The 21,551-nt window shown below is 36.8% G+C and overlaps 1 long non-coding RNA gene across 1 annotated transcript in view; it reads left to right on the top strand.

Annotated features, from left to right (window-relative positions):
- LOC143686468 (uncharacterized) overlaps window positions 1-21,551 on the top strand; it is a 148,162-nt gene that overhangs the window by 112,118 nt on the left and 14,493 nt on the right. The window contains exon 2 of the long non-coding RNA XR_013177176.1: window positions 19,571-19,751. This is a non-coding gene — a long non-coding RNA (uncharacterized LOC143686468). The remainder of the gene's footprint in view (window positions 1-19,570; window positions 19,752-21,551) is intronic.

Genomic DNA, 21,551 nt, shown 5'->3' with positions numbered 1-21,551 from the left:
TCCAGGTACCTTCATGTCAAAAGATCTTAAAGCAAATGTCCAAGGGATGCTCCACTATTATTGGGTCACTCTTAATTTTTCTCTGAAGAAAATCATGGTAACTCTAGTCTGATTAAACAGGTAGATAGTGTTAGATTTGCAAATGCTGATGTGGGTTGGAGTGAGTTAGCCAAGATGCTAGAGTTTGCAGAACTCAAAATAGTCCCATGCAGGGCCTTCATCCCCCAGTAATACTGGGTATGTGCTTTTCTCACAGGATGCTTTTCAAAACCTATGTGATTCTGACTTCTCTGCTACCAGTGCTGCTGCTAATGCCTCACAGCTGGACACACCCTCTAAAATTTAAGTGAGGTTATAGGAAACCATGAATCATTTCTAACTTTGGAAAACCCAACCCTGACTTTTTGACAGAGATCCACAAAGCAATCCAGATCACAGAGGGTCTGCTACACCCCTTTATCCAAATCTCTGCTTCCCAGTTAGGAGGCCATTTGAATAGCTATTATATTGCAAGTCATCTTTTTGTTGCCCCATTCTAGTATTTTCCTGTGGTTGAATGGTAGAAGTTAATGGTCATAGGCAACTGTGGGCTTTTAAGACTGAACATGTCAGAAGTTAAGCTGTAGGTGTATATATATGTTAACAGAATAAAAATTTTAAAAGGTCATATAATTATACAGCACAGAGCGAACCATAGCATAAACTGTAGATTATGGTTATACTTAATAGTTTAATTATAATAATATTGTTTCATCAATTGTAACAAAGGTGCCACATCAATGCAAAATGTTAATAAGGAAAACTGTGTTGAGAGGTGTATGAGAAGTCTGTACTTTCTGCGTGATTTATCTGTAAACCTACATCTTCTCTAATTCAAAAAAAGAATTTTTAGGGAATTTTCAGTAAATGCACCCTGAGGGGACTGTTAGCTTTCAAAAATGATCTTTATAGACCAGCATTTTCTTCTTGATGAGTTTCGTTCCAACATGGAAGTCTCAGCCATTTTCACTCCCTCCGTTCCTGATCCTTTGTGGAACAATTGATTGGAAATTGGTTCTTTTGACCTAAAAATCATTGATGTACTTTCCTTTCTTGTTTTAATTTTCTCTTTTTATTGCTTTGAACCCTAGGTAGAATTTCAGATAGGCCATATTGGCTCAGATATGTCATGTTGCCTAGTTCGTGCTCAACTCAATCCCAATATCTGGTTCTGGAGAAGGGACACATGGCAAAAAATGTAGATTTCTGCACTCTGCTCCTCAGTTATCAAACATCCTTTGTTAACATTCTCATTTTCCATTAAATGAGCTATTGTTGCTACAAGTCGCTGGTTCCACTGCAGAATTTGTAGCACAATAAACAAAGTGTAAAATGTATGTAATGAGGCCTGCCTCTAATTTCTCTTAATTGCACATTGAGTTACTGCCAGCATGACCCTGACACCAGCATAACTTCCTCAATACATAGCCTTGATGTACAGCAAATTTTTCTTCCATGACAGTTTTATTTCTTTTTGAAGAATTGTTTAAGAGGTTTTTCATTGTATGGGTACAACGATGTAATTGGGCTCTGGCTGGTTTATTCACTTAATAGGTGTGGTAATAATTATATGTCACTTTTTAGTATCTGAGTTTCTCCTTTCTCTCCAGGTTGATTGCTTTATCTGGGAGGCATCAAATGGAGTCACTCCAAAATAACATCTGTGGGAGAGATAAACCTGCAGATTTATTTCTCTCTTCAGTTAAGGACTTTGGTGTGTTAAGAGAAAAATGTCCGCTTCATATCAATAACACTAAAAAAACCAAAACAAAATAAAACAAACTAAAAAAAAAAACAAAACAATGGTAGGGTATCTCTGCATAGGATTATTTTTCCTAATATTTAAAGTTTTTTGTTTTCATGAAAATGACAGGAAAACCTCTAAAGATATTGACAAATTACTAACCAACCACCAGACAACAGGGATGGGTGCATGAATTTTATGTTCCAGGAAAAATATTCATAGTGATAGATGCTTTCATATACAATAAATTATTTAATTCACAATTATTCTGTGAATTTTATACCTACAATCTCAGTCCTATCATTTACAGTATATCATTTAATTCAAAATTGTTCCTTGTTTTTTACCTATAATCTCAGTCCTATCTCCTAATCCAATTTGAGTATTTATATTTTGTTTTCTGCATCTACTTGCTTTCTCAACTCTGTGTTGAGCCCAAGGTATATTTATCATCGAATTCAGAAGTATCAATGTAAAAATTGACTATGGCTGGACCAGAAGGGTAGGAGAGATGCAGAAGTTTGGAAGGGATGGGCTATTCTGGGCAAGGTATGGTAGGATTCAATGAATGAATCTCCAGCAGTGAGTTCTGAAGGGTGACTGGCTTGGGTGATGGCAAGAGTGACATTGCCTGGACAAGCAGCAGGTTTGGTGTGCCTACAGCTGCGGTGGTGACAGGAATGTGGTTGCCCCTGGTAGTGGCATTGGTGGTGGCTTCTTCAGTGACTTTGTTACTTAACATCCTCAGTGGTAGCTGCAGTAGCAGAGCCTCCATCAGACAAAAGCTGCTGCCATGGTGCCCTCAGAGGGTACCACTGGTATGACTGACATTTTAGGTGTCAGCAGTGACTGACGATGTCGCCACAGCAAGCCAGAGAAGGTGGGGGAAGAAAAAGGCTGAGACACTGTGTTTTCCAGCTAAAACAGTTTTCCAAATGTCTGGTGTGGATGACCAGGCTATCTGGTGAAGATGAGTTTGGAGTAGGGAGGGTATTTCTCCAGTAATAAAGTCAAAGAAAATAAAATGTATCTTGTAAGATTAATGTTGGATTAAATGCCTTTAAAACACTTAGTGTAATGCCTGGCACATATTATAAATTAGCTGATTTTAATAATATTATTACAGGCCCCATTTGTTAATGTTTAAAGTCCAGGAACTGGACTGAGGTCTTACATAATTAACATAAACAAAATTTTATATACTACAACTTTAGTTTTTACACTGGAAACAAACATAAAAGCCAATCTCTCCCCCGAATCTCAATAATTCAATTTATTTGCTATGACTTTACCTCTTGCTTTCCTATTCTACTGACAGAGGATCAACTTGATCTTACCAATGAAAAGTTTCTCAGTCTTCTGGTTTAAACAGACTGTTTGATAGTTACTTCCTCTCCTCTGCCTTCCCACAATGCTATCTGAATGCTAGGGAAAATTGACATCTTCTGGAGGTGTTCGGGCATGAAGTCCTTCTGCTCTTTTTCCTTGGAAGGCACTTATGCTGTATCCACTGATGAAATATCTACAGCAGGTCACATTTATAGCCTAGCAATGTCCCTATTGTAGACTCTGCTATCCTGGGACTGCTGAGCCTTTGAGGCTGGCTGTGATTCCTGTCCCTTCTTTAGGGATCCTGGGAACTTTGGATTCCCCTCATGCCCCCACGCCACAAGGAAACCAGGGGAGTGGTGGGAGGCAGGGTGCGATCACGTTCAGTATGGCAATGTGGCTTATAAATCCACTCATGAACTGCCTTCACTTCTATCCATTCCCTTACATGCAAGCTCAACCTCATTAGCTAACCGTTCACCCATCTCTGGTTTCTGTGTATCTCTAGGGCCCTGATAGCCTATATTATAAGCCTCTACATTACCTTTACCAAGGTCATAACAGAGAAATCATACAGTATCTATCCTTTTGTGTCTGGCTTATTCCACTCAGCATTATGTCTTCAAGTTTCATCCATGTTGTTTTATATGCTTCAGGACCTCATTTCTTCTTACTGCTGCTTAATATTCCCTCATATGTATATACCACATTTTGTTTATCCACTCATCTGTTGATTACTTGGATTATTTCCATCTTTTGGCAAATGTGAGTAAGGCTGCTATGAACATCAGTGTGCAGATGTCTGTTTGTGTCACTGCTTTCAGCTCTTCTGGGTATACACCTAGTAGTGGCATTGCTGGGTCGGGCAACTCAATATTTAGTTTTCTAAGGAACTACAAAACTGTCTTCCATGGTGGCTCTACCATTATACATTCCCACCAGCAGAAGTGTCCCAATTTCTCCACATCCTTTCCAACATTTGTAGTTTCCTGTTTGTTTAACAGCAGCCATTCTTAAATGTATGAGGTGGTATCTCATTGTAGTCTTGATCTGCATTTCCCTTATAGCTAATGAAAATTAGCATCCATTCATGTGCTTTTTAGCCATCTGTATTTGCTCTTTGGAAGAATGTCTATTTATATCTTCAGCCCATTCTCTAATTGAGTTGTTTGTTCTTTTGTTATTGAGTTGTATGATTTTTTTTATGTATACTAGGATATCAAACCTTTATCTGATACATGATGTCCAAGTATTTTCTCCCATTGAGTTGGCTGCCTCTTCACTTTTTTGACAAAGTCCTTTGAGGTGCAGAAGCATTTGATTTTGAGGAGTTCCCATTTATCTATTTTTTCTTTCATTGCTTGCACTTTGGGTATAAAGTTAAAGAAGCTACCTCCTATTACTAGATCTTGAAGATTCCCTTTATTTTCTTCTAGGAGTTTTATGCTACTGGCTCTTGTATTTAGGTTTTTGATCCACTTTCAGTTAATTTTGTATAGAGTATAAGGTAAGGGTACTCTTTCATTCCTATGTCAGCATTACTTTCTGAATCCCAAGCTGCTGATTATCTTTCATCCTGCTTTTGGAACCTAATTTCTTCCCCTAAAATATAGCCAGTTCAAATGCTACTCACACCCCCAATCACTGAATTCAGTCATGTGATTTTTCAGATCATGTGATTTTTCAGCTGTAGAAGTGTCCTTCCCTTTCTAAGCAGAGTTTTAATTCTTCCAAGGACTTAGATGTCAAGAAATGGACTTTTAAATTGTTTTCTCTGCTTATCCTTTCCTTTCTCCACTTGGTTACCCAATAGGAAAAATTAGCCTACAAATTACAAACCAAAGTCTAGGGTTTGTAATTAGCCCGGAGGCACTACTTCACCGAATAGGAGGAGACTGGGGAGATTGACGTTCCCCTAGAGAAATCCCGCTGTTGGCTTCATTCCATTTCCAACATGGTAGAGGGAATGTAAGTTATCAGTGAATAAGGGGTTGGTCTAGGTATTGAACTGTGGGCAGCCTCATAGGGGCTTATGTACTCTACCATGGTATGGAGGAAGCAGTTGAGGCCCTAAGCAGACTACAGAATTTTAGATAGGACTGGTGGGCAGGAAAAGATCTGAGGTCAGGACTAGAAACCTGCAGAAGGCAAGAACCTTCTGACCCACAATATTGGCTTGGAATGACTTTATGCCATCATAAAAATTGGGCAGGACCAGCTATCCTTGAATGGATGCCAATTCAAGATGTCTAAGACCTTGGTGGGCCCAAATTTACCATAACAGATGAGGACGGATAGAGGCCAGTGGCCAAAGACCCAACAGAATGAGAGGCTTCAACAGTAGACCAGCAAGGGCTAGAAGCTAGGTCATTATATAATTTTCCTTCTGTGCACGTACTGTTCACCCTCAGGTAGGAGGTGAGGTGCAGTAGGGGAAACCTTAGGGAAACTGATTTCTTAACCAAAACTAAGATTTGAATGGAATAAAGACTGAGAAAAATGATATTTTAATTTGGCTTTAGAAAATCACTGAATAAGAATTGAGTACACTGGAGTGCAATAAACTTTGTCTTCCTCTATTCACAGACTGAGTATTTATAAAGGGAATAGAATTCAGTAGCAAAAAAAAAAAAGTAAGTTTTTTTAATCAAATCTGAGTTTTTATACCCACCTTACATATTTAATACTTTAATCAATCCAACCAGGAAACTAAGACCTAGATAGATGAAATATTATTTGCCCAAGGTCACAGCTATTAATTGGTAAAGTTATAAGTTGAGTCTTAAAGTTATTTGGCATCAGAGTTTGTAGTTGTACTACTTTGCCTAAGCCTCATAATTATATGTTTATTATTTTTACTCTCTAGATTGTTTTTAGTTCATAGGAGGTTATGGCTTAAAAAATAAGAATTTCAACTATATTCTGTTATAAATATTCCTTATTTGCCTTTGTCCTTTGTTCTCATTTTTCCTTCTACACTTAATCTCTCTGCTTCTGTCCCTTTTGTTTTATTAGTCCTCCATTTTGTCCTTCTCTTACCACTACACTGAGGCCCCATGGTTGAAGAATAATTTCTCACAGAGCCTTCTTTGTCTACACTGAGCTGTGTGGCTCACAGGATAAAAACTGTGGTAGATTGAATTATGTAACCCAATTTAGACATAATGTTAATCTGCATTCCTGTGGCATCTGCATTCCGTTGTAAGTAGGCTCTATTGAAGATGTTATTTTTGGTTAGAGTGTGGCCCAACTGAATGAGATTGGCCACAATCTCATTATTGGAGTCCGTTATGAGCAGAAGAAATTTAGACACAGAGAAAGCCAGAGGGAGAAGCTGGATGTCAATGGAACCTGGAAGAGAAAAGAGAGGTCTTGTGCCTCAAGAAAAGAATATAAGCCAAAGAACCCCAAGGATTGCTGGCAGCCAGCGCTAGAATGTTAGACACTGGAGACAAAGTTTCACCTTGCTGATATCTCCACTTTGGACATCTCCTAGGTTCATAATCTTGAGCCTATAAATTCCCATGGTTTAAGCCAAGCCATTTTGTGGTATTTCCTATAGCAGCCTGGCAAATTAAGTCAAAAGCCATTTCATATAGAGCCACCTAGCCTGGTATTTTTCCATACTTCAAGAGACAGAACTTGAAGACAGTCCTTGACTTCAGAAGTCTACAAAAAAAAAAAAAAAAAAAAAAAAGAGTTCATTGTGTTTGAGAGGGCCAGAAGGGTTGAGTTTAAGATGAACGAAATAATCATCTTCCAGAGAAGTAAATTTACTTGGTGGGTTTCCACTAAAATGGATTTTAAAAAATGTCAGATGGAACTAAAACATTTAAGACATATGGTACATTAACTAAATGTTTAAACATTTGCGTTTAGCCGCATGAACATATCACTGATGGAATGAGCTCAGTGAGCTATGTTGAACATCTCTGACTGAATCACTGTCCAGTAGAGAGTTCTATTTCTTAAATCTTTTAAATATAAACCATCCCCAGATGCTTACACCAGATACCAAATAGGTGTTATAATTTCACTGCTGAATGCAAATGCACATAAAAATGAAAGATCCAAATGAGAAAATGTATCTGTGATCTCAGTCATTACATTTTATTTGAAAAGCTTCTACAGGAGAAGGATGTAAAGAAAAGAATCATTAGGCATGCAGAAATGTAAGCCAGAGGAATGCCACACCCTGTTCTGTCTTCCAGAAAATCTCTTAATGTTTTAATTCAGGGCCAGCAAAAACATGCGGCAGCTATGGGAGTTACCGTCTCACCCCTTGTCCATAGCAGACACTGTTAATCTATCACAACACTAATTTTTCCTGCTGAGTCTACTCTTGGACTGAGAATTCTTCTCCATCCAGCACCCCAGGCAACCACTGCCAATTGATCCAAGTTGGCAATTGAAAAGAAACCTCTTTGCAATCCCCAGACACAGAACAGTGGTGGGGTGGTGAGCTGCTTCTAAATCTGCTCTATCTAGGATGTGTGATAATTGTGATACTTGAATACTGTCAAGATTTAGCTCTTAAATTGAAGGATAGCTTTGGGGATCCTTGGGTTATGGAAGAATTCACTAGGACTCAGATAATTTCAAGGGCCAGTCTTCTCTTTTCCAGGAAGGCAGACTGATTCCACATGTACCTAAGTCCCTTCCTCCTTTACACTCTGAGTTTTCACAAGTCCAGTGAAAACATGGAAGACTCCAGACTCATTTGAAATAGAACGAGTCAGGAACTCCCAGAGATCTTGAAACTAAAAAAATCACTTAAATTTTGGATACTGCAGAGAACTTCCTGAGGTAAGGCGGGGAGCAGAGGCTTGTACTTAAGCCTCTTGATCTGTATTTGTATTCTTTGTTTAAGGTGTATATAATAATAATAACAGCTCTCACATATGTGCCTAATGAAATTCTAAGCACCAGGTGGCATGCACTTTCATTTAATCTTCATGACATCCCTTTGAAATACATCATCCCATTTTATAGATGATGAGACTGAGGGTGATGAGCCACGAGGCTCAGGAAATTGTTTAAAATCACACGGATAGTAATACCTGTATCAGGCAAAGTCACAAAGGAAGCAGACAGCAAATTCTAAAAGATAGTTGAACATAAATAAATAAAAAGTCGATTATGATGATAAAAAAATATTTATTCCTTCTAGCCTCCAATGTTCTGGAGCAGTTAGCAGAGAAAATCTGAGCTGATAGCATGGTGGCCCATGACAAACTCTGGGATCTGTCCTGTAACTACTTGTTGAAGAGTGCTTTGAAATTTATTGCTTTTCTCTTTCGTTGCTTTGTGTATATATTATGCAATAAAAAAGTTAAAAAAAAAAGACAATTGAAGACATTTTTTTCTTTTTTTCTTTTTTAAATTTATTTATTAATTAAAAAACTAACAAATGAAATAAAAATTAGCATAATCAGTAATTCACAATATCATCACTTAGTTGCATATTCATAATTTCTTAGAACATTTGCATCCATTTAGAAAAAGAAATAAAAAGACAATAGAAAAAGAAATAAAATGAAAATAGAAAAAAAAAAGATTATACCTACCATATCCCTTACCCTTCTCTTTCACTGATCACTAGCATTTCAAACTAAATTTATTTTAACATTTGTTTCCCCCTATTATTTATTTTTATTCCATATATTCTACTCATCTGTTGACAAGGTAGATAAAAGGAGCATCAGACATAAGGTTTTCACAATCACACGGTCACATTGTGAAAGCTATATCATTATTCAATCATCTTCAAGAAACATGGCTACTGGAACACAGCTCTACATTTTCAGGCACTTCCCTCCAGCCTCTCCCTTACATCTTGAATAACATGGTGATATCTACTCAATGCGTGAGAATAACCTCCAGGATAACTGCTCAACTCTGTTTGGAATCTCTCAGCCATTGACACTTTGTCTCATTTGAAGACATTTTAAGGAGTGAATGATTTACAGAGATGTGGGCAAGAGAGAGGAACTCTGCCCAAACCTACCAGGTGTTGGCTAGGAGGGAGGGAGGGGAGAAGGGCCTGCCTGTGTCTCCCATTGGGCAGATCTAGCTGGGAACCAGAAGGTGGGAGTTGGCCAGAGGAGCAGCCCACAGAGGTCAGCACAGGGCAGAGAATGGATCTGGGTGGGAATGAAAATAATTGAGAATGATGCCAGAGTGGCGATTAAACCCAGTATTGCTCTGAGCCCATTCTCTTAACTTCCTATTCCCTCCCTTGCCTGGGGTTTAAAGATGTGGTACCAGCTGGTGCTTGCTCTCACTGGAGAAGAGAGAGGAAGGGAAATTAAACTTCAAACTGACCTTGGCACATAACAAGTGCTCAATGAAAGCTACGCATTATTTCTTCCCCTTCCTTGGTTCAATTTCCCCTTTCTAAATCTTAGGTCCTTGGCAAAAGTGATGGCACTCAGTGTAAAGGAAATTGATTTGCAATTTATTTATATTAGCTCATTATAATGAGCGATGAGGTGGGCATTTATTCCCAATTTCCAGAAAGGAAATTGAACTTCACTAATTTCAAAGCCAATGTTCTAATACCAAAAGGCCCTTTGAGCAAATCATCTGGAGCAGACCATTACACTAGGAACACAAAACAACAAAAAAGATGACTTTAAAAACAGATGCTAGTTATTTTAACAATTGTTAAATTTATCCAAGATTTACCAAGGCAGAAATGACCCAAGCTCTGAACTCTGGAAGATTTGGGGGCTATTGCTCACCCCCCATTCCTCTCTCCTCTCTCTTCTCCTGCCTCTCTCTCCCATGTTTTCCAGTTCGTTCCTCCTCACTCCTCTTCCCACATCACCCCTATCTTCTTTTCTATTTGTCTTCCCCTTTCTCCTATCCTCTTTCTCCATATATTTATTTTTCCTTCATTTTCTCTTGCTAACACTCTCTCAAGAGGCGCAGATTCAAAATTATGCGTAGGCTATAAAAGCAAACTGCCTGGAAAAGCAGACTGTAAGCCCTAGTTCAGTCATTGTTAGGGATGTGACTGTGGCAGTTATTTAATCTCTTTGAGCCTCAGTTTCTTTATTTGTAAAATAGGATAATAAAAATACTCATTGTGTTTTTTAAGGAGCAAAATAGAGGTAAAGGACTTATTAGGCCAATTATTATTTCTCCTTCTTCCTATTTCTAACATTCCCCTCCACCTGTACATCTTTCTTCCAAAGCTTTGATCTTCAGTGCCAAAATGTTTGCTCACGGGTAAATTAAGGAAAAGGTGGTGGACTGGTGAATTGCACAACTCAGATTCTGGAAAGAAAACCCAGTGAAACAGCAGACAACATGGGAAGAGTACTAAGGAGTGTTCACAAATGAAACGTTTGTTCTTCATGTATACTTTGAAAATATTTATTTTGTAGCATGAGAGACTTCTTGAAGGGAGTGTCCCTCCTGCATTAAGCTGAGAGAGATGAGTAGCAGCCTCCAGGAGCAGCAGGTATCCTGCAGAAACATCTTTTTGGATAGAGGCAGAAAGACAGAAATGAGGTGCATAATTGTTCAGTATTTGATTGTCCCTTGAATGGCTCAACTAGAGGGAGCTATATGTGAAGTGAGCTTGTGGATAAATAGCTCTGGCACAGAGCTCCACGCCGTCTGCAGGCATTGCAGAAATGAACAGGGGAAGCCAACGAGCTGTGAGTGACAGAGATTAATCTTCAAAGCCACAAAGGCATGTAGTTCCGTTTGGAATTCAGGCAACGCTGGAGAGCGTCACAGCCCCAGAACATTTCTTTGCGGCGATGAAGACATTTATCAGCCATAACTCTCAGGTGACTGCATGTCCTGAAATCCTTGATGTTCTTGAGTCAAAAAGAACACCCAGAAGAAAGACACTTACCTTTAGAACTGGAGAGGCAGTAAAAGGATTATGCTTAATTCCTTATTTAAAACAAGTGGCCAGAGAACTCAGGATGATTCCTTTGATGAAGTTGGCCTGCCATATCCAGAGACCCGGAGAGAGTCCCCCTTCCCTTAGGTGGCACAAGAATTCCCTGTTTGGGGAATTCTTAGTAATAGTGGCCCTGTAATTGTTAAATTGAAAGGGCTCGCTTAAAATTGAAATTATGCAACTTTTTGGAATATTGACTTATCAATCAATGCATTTGCTTTGTAATATTAGTAAATTTATAAGAGTTCTATTTAAAAACTTTTCAAAAATAAAATTCCGTCTAAAACTAAAAATAACATAACCATTAACATTTAAGATAAAATAAAAATCTTTGTGTTGATTACTTGACACATTAACAATAACATAGAATGGCCATTGTAACACTTCACATACATTACTCAATTTCTTAGTCATTAACTTTTTCATAAAAATTTTATAAAATTGCATGCAGTATTCTTCAAAGCACAGTTTATGGCTAATAAATTTGAAATTATTAACATATTCGCTTGATTATCTGCATACCATAACTTTTTAACAGAAAAATGTAATTTCTTCAGATACTGTTGTACCTGGTAAACTCAGAACTAATGCAACACCGTGGAAGATAGTCTCAATTCCATTTTTAAAATCAAGATGTGCAAATATGACAGACCAAATATTTTTACAAGTTCTTTCTGTTTTGTTTCCTTTCAGATTACCTTTCTTTGAGAAGTATTTCAATTAAGTTGTCTCTGATTCTTTTGCATGTTTTTCCAAACTTCAGTGCTGCGAAATCATTGACATTCTTATTTTCACTTCCCTCCAGCACAGAATATAAATTTATCCAATTAAAAATAGGCGTTCCATCAAAAGTCTCACCACAAGTTGCGATATTCCAGAGTGCATTTATAGATTTTCAAATTAAAATATTATACACAGTACCCGGCACGAGTGCTCAACCTTCCATTTGTTCACTGCCTCCCTTGCTATTTTAGTGGTAAAGTTCCAATTTCTTCCTGCTTGTAAGTTTGGTTAAATCATCATTTTCCAGAGTAACCCTCACAAACTAACTCCTAATTTTTAAAACAGATGCTATTATTTCTTCAGTAGATTTGCACCTTTAGTTTCCAATGGCCATTGATATTTTGGCCCCAGAGGTAGATGTCAAATACAGCCAGCACTTTGTACAAGTTCTGTGTCCATCAATCTTCTTGAGAAATAGAAATTCAGTACTTAAATTTTGTTTAAGCATTCACTTTTTTTCTAGAATTCATTACTTCCAAAAACAGTTATTGTAAGTTTTAAAAAGGCCACCAAACCATGACATAAATAGTTGTAGACTGAGACTATCTAATAAATGATAACATCGCTAAGGTAGGTTCTACTATGGAGAAGGAAGAATTCTCAGCTCTGTTTCCCACACACGATTCACCTACATCTAACCTACAAGTTTTCCACGTTTCCACCTGACTTTGTGGCCTAGTGACCCCATGAAGCATGGGTAGCACTAGTCAGGGCACCAGTGACTCCTGTGTTTCTCCACGTGCAAGGTAGGGGAAGCAGCTATTGAGTTCTCCTACTGCCAAAGACCAGGAGGACTTAGGGCTTCCCACATCTTAGTATCCAAGACCACACTGTTGCCTTGAAAGAGAATATCAATTACAGTGCAGCTGGAAAGCATCAAAGAGGAAAGATTGGTCACCTAAGGTTGTATTTCAAATATAGCCAAGTGTTAAATTGAGAACTCTCTTTCTGGCATATGCCATTCCCACATAGACTAGAAGAGACCATAGCAGAACTGGAAGTTAAAGTGGGAAATTGATCTCTGCCTATTTTAATGCAACTATTAATAATAATGCTTTCATAAAAAAAAATGAAAAATCTGGGACAAAAATGCTAAACCAGATAGAAGGCTGGGATATTAGATATAAATTGAGACTGTTCTGGCTAAACCTAGATAATGTGCTTCTGTACTTTGTGGTTAAGAGCCCACCTGTCAGACCATCTTGGATTAAATTCTTGCTGTAAAAATTAATATCTGTATGACTGTAGGCAAATACTATCCTAAAAGTGTCTGCCTTGCTGAGCTGTTGTAAGGAGGAGAATGCATGTAAAATGCCTAGAGCAAGGACAAGGTACACAAAACAAGTGCTCATTACATGAAGCAGAGCCATTCCAATTATCACCGTGCTCCCCTTACAGTTACTTATGAGGCACACAGGCCATGGATGATTGCAGCTCCAGATGATTTTTCTCATGAAAAATGAAGCAAGTTCAGAGAGCCTCAGAAAAAGTAAGAAAAGTAGGTGGTAACAAGAAGTCTACAAGACTGCAGTTTTGGCAAGGTGGTTTAAATTAGTGTCATTATGCCTTCAGATAAAAGAGGCACAATTTATTGAGCATTTCTCTAAGACCAGCCCCTGAGCAAACACTGACTACTTTCTTTAGCGGGGTTATAATATTATTTTTACTTAGGCTTTCCTCACAACCGACACAGGGCAGTATTATCTCCATTTTAAAATGAAGAAACTGAGGCTTCAAGGAGTTAGCACATTTGCCAGAATTACAAAGTTAGCAAGGAATGCAGTAAGAAATAAAACCCATGCTCCTTTGTCAACATCAGTGCCTTTTTCTCTCTGACTGCATTACGTCACAGAAGTTAAAAATTCCGGTTCTAGTTTACCCACATCTAGAATGTCCAATGTGTGATTCTGTTCAACACTAAGTAGAATTTTATGAGAAGACACGGTTGTCCTTTCTTATTAACAACTTCAAAAAGTTAGAAATCCTTAAAATACTGATATAGATGAGTCATGGCTAAATTTATCTAAACAGCATGCTGCACTGATTTGTAACTTTTACCTATCGGCAATAGCAAGATCCATGTCTTAGCCGTAAAGTATAAGACTTGCTTGTGCTGCAGTAACAGATAACTCCCAAATCTCAATAGTTTAAAGTAACCACGGGTTATTTCTTGGTCATGCTATTACTGTTGGAAAACATGGCCTTAAATAGTTAGGTCCGTCTGACCCCATATTAAACAGATAAACAAATTTCTTTTTTGTGGTGAGAAGGTGAGTTTATTGAAGATGCATGCTTAAGGAACTGGAGGAAAAACTGTTTTTGTTTCCTTTTTTTTTTTTACACCGGCAGGCACAGGGAATCGAACCTGGGTCTCTGGCATGTCAGGCGAGAATTCTGCCACTGAGCCACCATTGCCCACCCAGGAAAACCTTTTTAAAACTAGTTTAAGGCTAGCTCAGAGGGAAAGGTGTTTGGGGCTTTTATAACCCTAAACAGACAAATATGTGGCAAGGGTTTAGAAGAAAGCAGAAAAAAAGTTTTTTTTTAAATAAGTTACAGGATTTATTAAAATGGAGCAAGTTATTGCTTCATTGTGTTTGGTTAGCATAGTCTATTGTTGGGTAGGCCTGTCTTTCTTTGTTGACTACTTAGTGCTTTGATCTTGTCTTTTAAGAGGAGGAAGGTGCTATATTAGTTTATAGGACATTTGATTCATGGAGGCAGAGCAAGGGAGGGATTCTGGGAACCTAGAGCAAGCTTTTTTTTTTTAAATTGAGATTGAACCAATAGCAAACTATTTTAACAAGGGCTTTTTATAGTTAAAATAATATAAGGTTGCTTAAGTGAAGTGATTATATTAAACAGTTTTTTAGTTACTGAAGACTATACTAAGCATTTTCTAGCTAAGAGGATTATATTAAGTAGTTTTATTTATCTAGCTATTAAGTGCCCCCATCATGTGAAATTTTCTTATTTTTAAGAAACAGCATCCTGTGTGCGCTTTCTATAAAGGGAAAATGGGCAAAGGTTTCATTTTTTTGTAATTACTCTTTGCTGACTAAGGGCAGAGAAGTTTTTATATTAGTTTGGAAGATGTTCCAGGCACAAATTTACAACTGCATTAACCAGTAAGATAAACATATGTCAAGCAAACTAAAAGTCATGCTAATAAGATTTTTTTTTTATTTTATAGGTAAGTTTTTAACTTCTTAAAGAGTTTAGTTTATTATAATTTTTGAACATGGTTAATATTTTGCAAATGATTTAGTACTGAAGAGATATTGTTGTATTTATCTGATATATATGTGCAGTATTTAATGTTAATCTATGTACAATTTTTTTTCTGAGGTGCATTGGGGATTAAACATACAATATTGTACATGCTGTCTCCTCATAGGAGCAGGTTTTAGTGTTAATAGTGCTTTTTTAGGTTTCAATTACATATTTTGGCAATTGTAGTTCCGGGAGGAATGTTCTTTGTGGAGCTGTAGCAGAGTGTGACTGGTTTCTGGAGAACAGGATGGCCGGCTCTCATGGTGCCCTCTGGCATATGCAGCTGAACTAGCCTGGAGGCAGTGCTCCTGAAGAGCTAAAGCCACTGAGCTTTTCTCCCTAGGCAGAGCTAAAAGCATTCGTAGTAACAAGGTGTTTGCAGTAGCCGCATGCTTTTATTTATTTATGGAGCATATTTATGTGATGTGGCTGATTCTTTTATAGCTTTAGGGACTGCAGAAACAGGTTTAGCGGGTAACTTAGAGGAGGAGACACTATGCATAGATCTAGGAGCTTAGTTTAAATATGTAAAGCCACTTCAGTTAAAATAAAGGTTTAATTTTTTCCATTATATTTTTATGAGGGTTATGTTAGCTACTGGGTAGAACATAATTGATATGTTTTCTATGCTTTTTAAAATAAGTTTTTGGTAGTTGAAATGAAGCTTTGACTTGTAGCTGATTACGAGCATTTTCAGAGAAGCATCAGTGTAAAACAATTTATTTGACAAGGACATTTGGTTGCTTGGATGGAATTAGTTGATGTTCTGGAGAGGCTGGCCCCTCTGCATTTCAGGATTTATCTGGTCCAGGAACCTGTCTGGAGGTTGTAGGTTTTTAGAAAGTTACCATTGTGCATAGAACCTTTGTAGAATATTATATAATACCTTGGGTGTTCTTTAGGATTGGCAGCAATGGTTTCAGTTGGGGTTTGACAAGTTATGATAGGTAGCAAAGTCTAGCAGAAGCATGCATGAGAGTGTCCTCCAGTGTAGACTCTCAACTCTATTTGTACTCTCTTAGCCACTGATACCTTATCAGTTACACTTCTTTTCCCTCTTTTGGTCAGGATGGTATTGTTGATCCCCTGGTGCCAGGTCTGGATTCATCCCTGGGAGTCATCTCCCATGCCACTAGGGAGACTTTCACCCCTGGATGTCATGTCCCACATAGTCGGGAGGGCAATGATTTCACTTGCAGAGTAGGGCTTAGAGAGACTAAGGCCACATCTGAGCACAAAAGAGGTCCTCTGGAAGTAACTCTTAGGCATAACTATAGGTAGGCTAAGCTTCTCCACCATGGACATAAGCTTTACAAGAGCAAGTTTGGCCGATTGATTTGGATGTCCCTAATGTTTGTCACAGTATCAGGGGCTTCCCCAGTGATAAAGTTGAATAGCTTCATAATTTTTGTCCCATCCCTCAAGAGATTTTGCCAATACTTTCTGATTATCTGCTTAATATACTCTGAGATGTATCCAGGCTTTACATTAAGCTATACGGGATTAAAGGCCTCGTCCTTATTGTGGGCTCCCTGTGTTTAGGTTGTTTAAATGATCTATCAGACAAGTTGAGTTAGATTATGTGTTACAGAAAATTTAGGTTCTGGACAAAGTAAGCCTTTCTTCCTTTGGTTCTAAAATAGAGACAATGTCTTCCTTACCCCTGTATTCTAAATTACCTTAATCCCGACTTGATCAGCTTCATTCTTATCTCTAAATACCAGGTTATAGATATATGAAGCAGTCTCTCAAAATACAGAAATAATAATTACCAATCCAGACTAAATGTGACTGCTATAAGAGTTTACAATCTGGGCCTCTGTTTTCTTATAAGTATTTTTCTAAATGATATGATACAATGTTTGTTCTTTTGTTTCTGGCTTATTTTGTCTCACCAAATGTCCCACAGGTTCATTCACAATGTAACAGCAAACTATTTTAACAAGGGCTTTTTGTGCTTAAAATAATTCAAGACTGCTAGAGTGAAGTGATTACACTGAGCAATTTTTTTTTAGTTACTGAAGACTGTACTAAGCATTTTCCAGCTAAAGAATTATATTGAGTATTTTCATTTAACCAGCTATCAATGCTAGCTGTCTCTTGCACTTCAGCAGGGGTGGATTCCCAACTCAGTGATTCCTACTGCGAAGATGGCCACTCTCTCAAACATTGTCAATTACCAGCTGGAGGATAAAAAGAGCTCTTGAGGATTTCACATGGCATGACCCAGCTCAGAAATGACACATGTCATATCACCAGACAATGCATTGGGCAGAACCAGCCACACAGCCCCATCCAACCACGAAGGGGTCAGGAAGTACAGTTCTACCATGTGTAGAAGGGGGGAACTGAAAATATTTGGCAAACAAGTATCACTGCCATACATAAGTTGCTACAAATTCTGATATTATTATATTTTTTTAATTTTCATAAAATGCCCTGTTTCAACTTTCATGTACTGCCCTCTACATATTTTATTCTATCATTAAGCAAATCCTTATTTATTTATTTTAAAAACATTTTTGTCATTTTTTCTAACAGAGGAACCCAGGTTTTAAGTGCCAATTCTGTCTTTTATGAAAGTCCTTAAAAAGTGACATCCACTCCTAACTAGGAGTTGCCTTAAGGAAATGTGTCATTTTCTTATCTGAGAGTCAAAGAGTTCAATGAAAAATAATGGCAGTACTGGAAGGATGCAGACTAAAAGCCCTAGTTAATGCCTAAAAGTGCCAAATTGGAAAGTGTTACTGGTTCTTGTATCATCCATCACTGTAAATGGCTCAGCAGGCAAAACTGTCTCAAGCTGGCAGTCTTGCTATAGAAATAGATCATTTCAATAAGGATGGCAGAATTACGGAGCCCAGCGTGGCCAGGGACAGCCTATCAACTAGTTCAGAACCAAGAAAAGGTAAACTGAATGAAAATTCAATCAAGTCTTAATCACAATAAAATTCCATAAATCAGCAAAATATTCTTGTGTTGAAAATCGTTTTTGATCCCTAAATATTAGCTGCAAATCTCTTTCAAGTTATCTATTTAGCCTTTGAAAATGGACTGGTCTTTTCATAGAAATCTATATTCAATGGTAAAGATGGAATCTAATGCCCTTGGCTTAGTTTTTCTTAGTTGTACTTTATAGAGGTGAGCTGTCTTACATTCTTAACACATAATACAGGGTGAAATTGCAGCAATCAGTTCACATACATGGGACTGGGGACACACATACGTAGAGATTGGGAACAAATTCAGCTTTCAGTGCCACATACTGAACTCTTGATTGTACCATCATTGAACTTTTATTTGGTAACCATGAAGAAGCAGGATAATTCAACAAATAGTTATTGAACACCAAGTGTGCCTAAAAATATGCATACATCAAAGAACTTTATGAGATGAAAGATAGTATTGTTGTTATGGCACCACACTTGAAATTGGAAGGAAAACACAAGAGAGCAGAAGAGCAGAAGATAAAGAGAAAAGTGGTAAAATAATAGATTGAAGCATTAATGTTATTGATGAAGGAGTTTTGTGTTTTGAAGAGAAATGTAAATCCAGACTGTGGATGAAAAGAGCAGTGGCTCCCTTTGATGTCTATGTCAAAGAACATTTTAAATGTTATAGAACAGAGGAAATATTCAAACTTGGTTTCATGGCTGTGTAATTCTAAACCCCCAATAGTTAAATTCTTTACCATATCAGCTGATTAATTAAGAAGGTTCTTTGTGTCGAGTTAATTAAATGGGCAACCATATTTAGTTATATTTAGTTACTGACATATCTTATGACACAAACATGAGTGAATTCATAGTTATTAGATGTCACAATTGAGATTGTGATAGCAACATCAGATGTACTTAAATATTTGAAAAAGCATATGGCCACATGTGAAAGTGCTTAATAAAACTAATAATAAAATAATATAATTAATAAAATTTAAAATTAGAAAATTATTAATACTAATAATTTAATAGCACATTAAAAGTAAAAGAACTCTTTAATAAACTCAATGTTGGTTGAAATTATATATGATTCAGCTAGCCAGTGTAACTATGTTACTATCAGACAAAATACAGTTTAAACAAAGAAGTATTACTAAAGATAAAGAAGTCCATTAAATGACGATAAAATAAATAACCAGGAAGATGCAGCAATTGTAAACTTGTATGCACCAAAAAATTAATAGGGCTATAAAGGGAAATGACAATTTCACTATCAAAGTGGGAGATATAACATATCTCAGCTGACCAAGCACGGAAAACATTGTTAGAAATACAGAAGATTTGAAAAGATTCTGCTAGGCATTCATGGACCACTGCATCCAAAATTGCAGGATACATGTTCTTTCCAAGCAAACATAAAAGATTTAGGTTTTATTTTATGTTTTGTGGTTAAGCCACAAGATTAACCTCAACTGATTTTAAAGAATGGTATCTGTGGAAAAGACAGGCTAGATGGTCACTAAATGTGCTTTCTCTTCCCAGGTTCACAGAAAACCTACATTTTATAGTCACCCCACATCCAGATGAGAATGTGCGATCAGTTGCAGTAACAGAAAGAGGGGGAGAGTGATTATGCCACTTCTGGGTGTGGCTTCTATAAACATCCTGTGTGATTAGTGCATGCTCTTTTCACTCATCAGCCAGCTGGATGTGGCAGTGTCTGGTAAGGACCTTTGGGTACAAAACTAGTAGACCGATATTGCCTGGATCCCTGAGTCATCACTTGGAAGACAGCCAGTAAGAAAAGTCTTCTGACCGGTTGTTTTATGTGAGAAATACACTTTTTTCATGTTAACCCACTAAGATTTTATGAAACTGCTTATCATATCAAGTAGCTGACAAAAACAGTATCATACAAGCTATATTCTCTGACTAAATTGTAATTAAGTTAAAAATCAAACATAATGAGGAAAAATCTATGTTTGGTAGTTTAGAATCACATTGTAAACAGCTGATTGGTAGATGAATAAATAAGGATAAAAATTAAAATGCACTCAAAACTGTATGATAATTAAAACACAAATTATCAAGATGTGTAGGTAATCACTAAAACAGTATTTATAAGAAATAATTTAGCTCCAGAAATTAATGTTAGAAAAAATGAAGGTTTAAAAATAATGAACTAGATTTCCAACTTAAGGAATTAGAAAAATAACAGTAGAAAAAAGATAAGATCATAAATTAAGGACATAGAAAACAAACACAAAATAGAGAGGGTCAATAAATCAAAAGTTAATTTTTAATCAAGTTAATCATATACCATAAAATTCATGATCTTAAAGTGTATAGTTCAGTGTTCTTTAGCATATTTGCACCAATATGCAACAATCATCATTACATAATTTCCTAGAACATCTCCATCACTCCAAAAAGAAACCCCATACTTCTCAAATTCCCCCTTTACCTAACCCTTAGCAACCACTAATCAACTTTTTGTCTCAGTGGATTTGCCTATATAATATAAATTTGCCTATATTCATATAAATAGAATCATATGCTATGTGCCCTTTTGGTGCTGGTTTCTTTCATTTAGCATAATGTTTTTAAGCTTCATCCATGTTGTAGTGTGTATCTGTTCTTTTTTGTGACCAAATGATATACTACCGTATGGATGGATATACCACATTTTGTTTATTCATTCATCAGTCATAGATGGACATTTGGGTGTTTTCACTGTCTGACTATTATGAATAATGCTTTTATGAACACTTGTGTAACAAGTGTTTCTGCAGACATATACTCATATATATTCTAGGATGTACATGGGTGTAAAAGGTATATGTGTTTATATATATATATATATACGCAATTATCTTAGGTGTATTCCTAGGTATATAATTGCTGGGCCATAGGTAAATTTACATATAACTTTTTGAGGAAATGACAAACTGTTTTCCAAAGAAACTACATAATTTTACATTCCAACTAGCAATGTATGAGGGTTCAAAAAAGTATTTTCTATTTTGTTGTAGCTGTCCCAATGGTTGTGAAATGGTATTTTAATGTGTTTACAATTTTCTCTAATGATTAAAGGTGTTGAGCATCTTTTCAAGTTCTTATTGGTCATTTGAATATCTTCTTTGGAGAAATGTCTATGAAATACTTTATTCAATTTTTAATTGGGTTGTCTTTTTATAATTGAGTTGTCAATAATGTATTCTGCATACAAGACCCTTATCAGATATATGATTTGCAAATGTGTTCTCTCATTTGCTAGATTATGGTTTTACTTTATTGATGGTATCATTTTGCAGCATGAAAATTTTGATGAAGTCCCATTTAACTATTTTTTTCTTTTGTTGCTTATGCTTTTGGTGTCATGTAAGACCCATTGCTTAACTTAAAAGTCATAAAGATTTACACCTGTATTTTCATCTAAGCATGCTATAGTTTTAGTTTTTTATTTATGTATTTGATCCATTTTGTCTTTATATGTGTATGTGCTGTAACATAGAGGTCCAAC

Source organism: Tamandua tetradactyla, chromosome 6, assembly GCF_023851605.1.
Source record: "Tamandua tetradactyla isolate mTamTet1 chromosome 6, mTamTet1.pri, whole genome shotgun sequence".
In the NCBI taxonomy this organism is placed as follows: Eukaryota; Metazoa; Chordata; class Mammalia; order Pilosa; family Myrmecophagidae; genus Tamandua; species Tamandua tetradactyla.
The sequence above is the reverse complement of the archived record's forward strand: the minus strand, read 5'-3'. Positions and strand labels throughout refer to the sequence as shown.